Raw genomic sequence first — 4182 nt, forward strand, 5'->3', positions numbered from 1 at the left:
ATTCGGTAGGACGACGGTTCAATCCCGCGTCCGGCCATCCTGTTTTAGGTTTTCCGTGATTTCCCTAAATCGCTCCAGGCAAATTCCGGGATGGTTCCTTTGAAAGGGCACATCCGACTTCCTTCCCCGTCCATCTCTAATCCGATGAGACCGAGGACTTCGCTGTCTGGTCTCCTCCCCCACAACAACCCAACTCAAGATGGATATTTTCCTGCATAGTGGTAACCGTCTCCTAGGCAACTTTAATTTGCTAAACCAAAGCACGACATCGGATAATCCACATCAGTTATGGAACAGTAGTGGAAATACGAAAAGGAAATGCACTAAACCATTCGTACGTATGCATGGCAGTAAAGATGAAAGTGAAGTAATTTGTGTATGTAGATACGTACACAGCATTGCGAGTAATTTACTGTACAACAATCACGTTAACTACAGTACCACAGAACTAATAGCAGGCTGCCTTTGTGGCGTGTTACCAACCTCTTCCAAATATTTCACATCTTTTCTGCGGTCTGTAAGAGTAAGTATGATTTGCACGAACTGCAAATGGTTATTAAAAGTGAGTTACATGAAGCGAGAATCACGCAGAAAGTGACTACCTCGTCGTGGGCGTGATTAACGAGCTGTTAACAGTAACTGCTACCTGTTGAGAGCTCGTTCTGTTGTATTCTGCCTTGATAACCAGTATGACACACAGTGTGTGTTGATATCAAAGAAATATCGTTTTTGTTATGTTGATACATGATACGCAATAACGTAAGTGACGTGTGTACTTGAGGTACGGAAGTGCAGCTGAAGGGATACCTGATTTCTCTTCTCTTAAAGAGACTACAACCACAGATAAAAACATCGAGAGAGTGATGAATATGGTAAAGGATGCTCAGCGATATTGATGAGACGTTAGGCATGTCATAAGAGAGTATGGAATATTTTGCAAAAACAATCAAGTAGCAGCAAGACGGGTACCGAATATCATGTATTCAGATCAAAAGCAAATTGAAATCAAATTTCGCAGCAGCGATTGGATCGTCTTAAAGATAACCTAACATGTGGATTGATTTGCTACCGTAGATGAGAATCGTACCTACCACCATACGTTATTCTAAGCAGTGGGTATAATCCGGCACATCTACACTAAAACCGTTGAAGTCAGTACCACCCGCCGAAAACTAATCCTTCATGAGATCGATAGCGGACTCGTCTTACTAATTGCTTCGAGAAATCTAGAAAGTAATGTTTTATAATTACTTATTCTTGCTACTGCCATTTAAGGACAATGGCAGGTTGAACTTACCTCTATTTACAAATTGTACATTTGTGTTGATAATTAACCAATTGCGCCAGTCAGTTCTAAAACCTTTGCCGTGTTTCTGCTGCGCAACGTAAACATTTATCACTAAAATGAAGTTAACTGCAACCTAAAGTTATTCTTTAAGAAGAAGACTAAAGATGATAGATACTTCAAGAGGAAAAAGAAAGGAAGTAGAAAATATTATAGAAGAATAGTAAGCAAACGAACGAATTCAACCTTTTGTGTAGAATCACTTTCAAAAAACACTTTTTTTACACCTTTTACAACACATTAGTGGAGTCCATGGTAGGTGAATACATTGTAAATACTCCAAAATCCCCTGTTCAGAGAGTGGTGAAGTTTACTTTGTACACCAATTAGCCGTTCCCTTACCCACTGAGAGAAAACAATAGTATAACTACCCGAACATTTATCCCATTAACCGAGCGGTCTAGGGCGCGGCAGTCATGGACTGTGCTGCTGCTCCCGGCGGAGGTTCGAGTCCTCCCGCGCGCATGGGTGTGTGTGTTTGTCCTTAGAATAATTTAGGTTAAGTTGTGTGTAAGCTTAGGGACTAATGACCTTAGCAGTTAAGTCCCATAAGATTTCACAATTTGAACATTTATCCCAAAATCCAGCGGAAATAAGGGTTTGGCGACAGAGTTTGCGGGGAGAACATTAACGTAACGTCCGTGAGCCTCGCGTAAAGGCTTGCTTTAATTCAGGGGGGTGATTTTGTATAAATTAAGCTTGGCGTGTAAATACACATCAATGATGTAATATGTCATCAGTTGTATTGTAGCTGTCCATGAACGTTCTTATAGAATATCAGTGATGGTTTCTGATGTCGATAAACATTAGTGGAAGGGAGGACTTCCCAGTTCACTCTCTGGAATGGCACCGGCACTCACCACAATACCTAGTTGAGAGACTTAACTAACATAAGTGTCAGTGGGCCCTCATTGATGTCACGGCAACTTTTTCGGTCGTTGGTATGCGCATTATTGTTACTAGAGGTCCTGTGAGGGTGCACCAAAATCGAGGGATGTGTGATTAGTTGCTGCGGCAATGGGAGGCCTAGTCATAGAGTTTTATCACCATGCAAAATTATTATTATTATTTTGTTTGTTTGCAGGTACATGTCTGCAGGTCCATTACACGTTGAATTACCGCGCCGCAGTTTCGTAGCATACCAGTAAAGGACACAAAACAAAATGTTTGCAGCCCATTGATAAAGTGGACTATCGTGCGGTAATTCGTTTTCTTCGTTCGAAAGGGAACAATGCTGTAACAGTCCATGATACGTTGGTGGATGTGTACGGCTGAAAGCCCCCATCGTATAGAGAGGTTAGGTTACGTAGAAGCTCTCACTGTAATGAGACAAGTCTGAATGACGAAGAACGAAGTGTCAGCCATCTGTCTCTGATTAACGGAGTGTCAAATGGTTCAAATGGCTCTGAGCACTATGGGACTTAACTTCTAAGGTCATCAGTCCCCAAAACTTAGAACTACTTAAACCTAACTAACCTAAGGACATCACACACATCCATGCCCGAGGCAGGATTCGAACCTGCGACCGTAGCCCCTAAAACCGCTCGGCCACTCCGGCCGGCGAAGTGTCAAAGTCGAGCCACTAGTGGAAAATGTGAAAAATCGATCGTACACCAATTTTCAACAGCTTGCAACGTTTTTAACGTCCGCCGACTGCTAACACCTATTCAGTATTCCCGACGAACCGACGCAGCAGCAGAAACGTTGCAACTGTATCAATCAAAATTACTTGAAACCTCCTGGCAGATTAGAACTCGGCACCTTCGCCTTTCGCGGGCAAGTGCTCAGTTGGATGAAAGGCAAAAGTCGCGACTTCGAGTTTCGATCCGGCACACAGCTTTAATCTGCCAGGAAGTTTCATATCGGCGCACACTTGGCTGCAAAGGGAAAATTCATTCTGTAAATCCAGATTATTTCTTTAGCAGCCAAATCAGCATGGGTGAATGTTGGATATATCGTATGACTCCATCCTCGTAAGGGTCGAACCGTCACAGGAGTACACTACCAAAATTTCCTGTCCGAGACGGTATTTTTTGCTGCGCGACCGCTCCCCTTGTGGATATTCAAGGGACACTGTCAGATATCCTGTTTCTTTGGGCTATCCAATTTTACTCGCTCCTGACCTGTGCTCTTCTGGCATGGCACCCACTTACCTCTTCTTCTGTAGAAATCATTGCGTGATTGTGACTTCCAGGCTGACGACGAGCTGATATTGGAGTCGGAACATTTCCTAAACAACCATAATACACACTTATACAGCTAAGGTCTGCACAAAATCGTGCATCGTAGGGGGAAATGTGTTACATTTCTTGTAGACCCTCTTCGCCAATTTTGTAAAGGCCTCGTCGCTGTTGCTGTGGAGGCCGAGTTGCCACTGTTGTTACGGTAGACCGAGTTTGTGAGTTCCTGAAAAGGATAGGAGAACGAAGATTCTGCAACACTCCAGCAAATTAGTAAGAAAGGCACGCAAATAAGTTAAAAAGGTTTACTTGTCTTTGTGACTTGTTGAATAATGAAGTCTGCAACACTGCATGTAATATAACACGAAAAGGCCCTTAATGGCACCGAGCGAGGTGGCGCAGTGGTTAGACACTGGACTCGCATTCGGGAGGACGACGGTTCAATCCCGCGTCCGGCCATCCTGATTTAGGTTTTCCGTGATTTCCCTAAATCACTACAGGCAAATGCCGGGATGGTTCCTCTGAAAGGGCACGGCCGACTTCCTTCCCCATCCTTCCCTAATCCGATGAGACCGATGACCACACTGTCTGGTCTCCTTCCTCAAAACCAACCAACCAACCCTTAATGGCTAACTACAAATAGTCGTAGGTAAACTT

Source organism: Schistocerca piceifrons, chromosome 1 (genome assembly GCF_021461385.2).
Source record: "Schistocerca piceifrons isolate TAMUIC-IGC-003096 chromosome 1, iqSchPice1.1, whole genome shotgun sequence".
Classification (NCBI taxonomy): Eukaryota; Metazoa; Arthropoda; class Insecta; order Orthoptera; family Acrididae; genus Schistocerca; species Schistocerca piceifrons.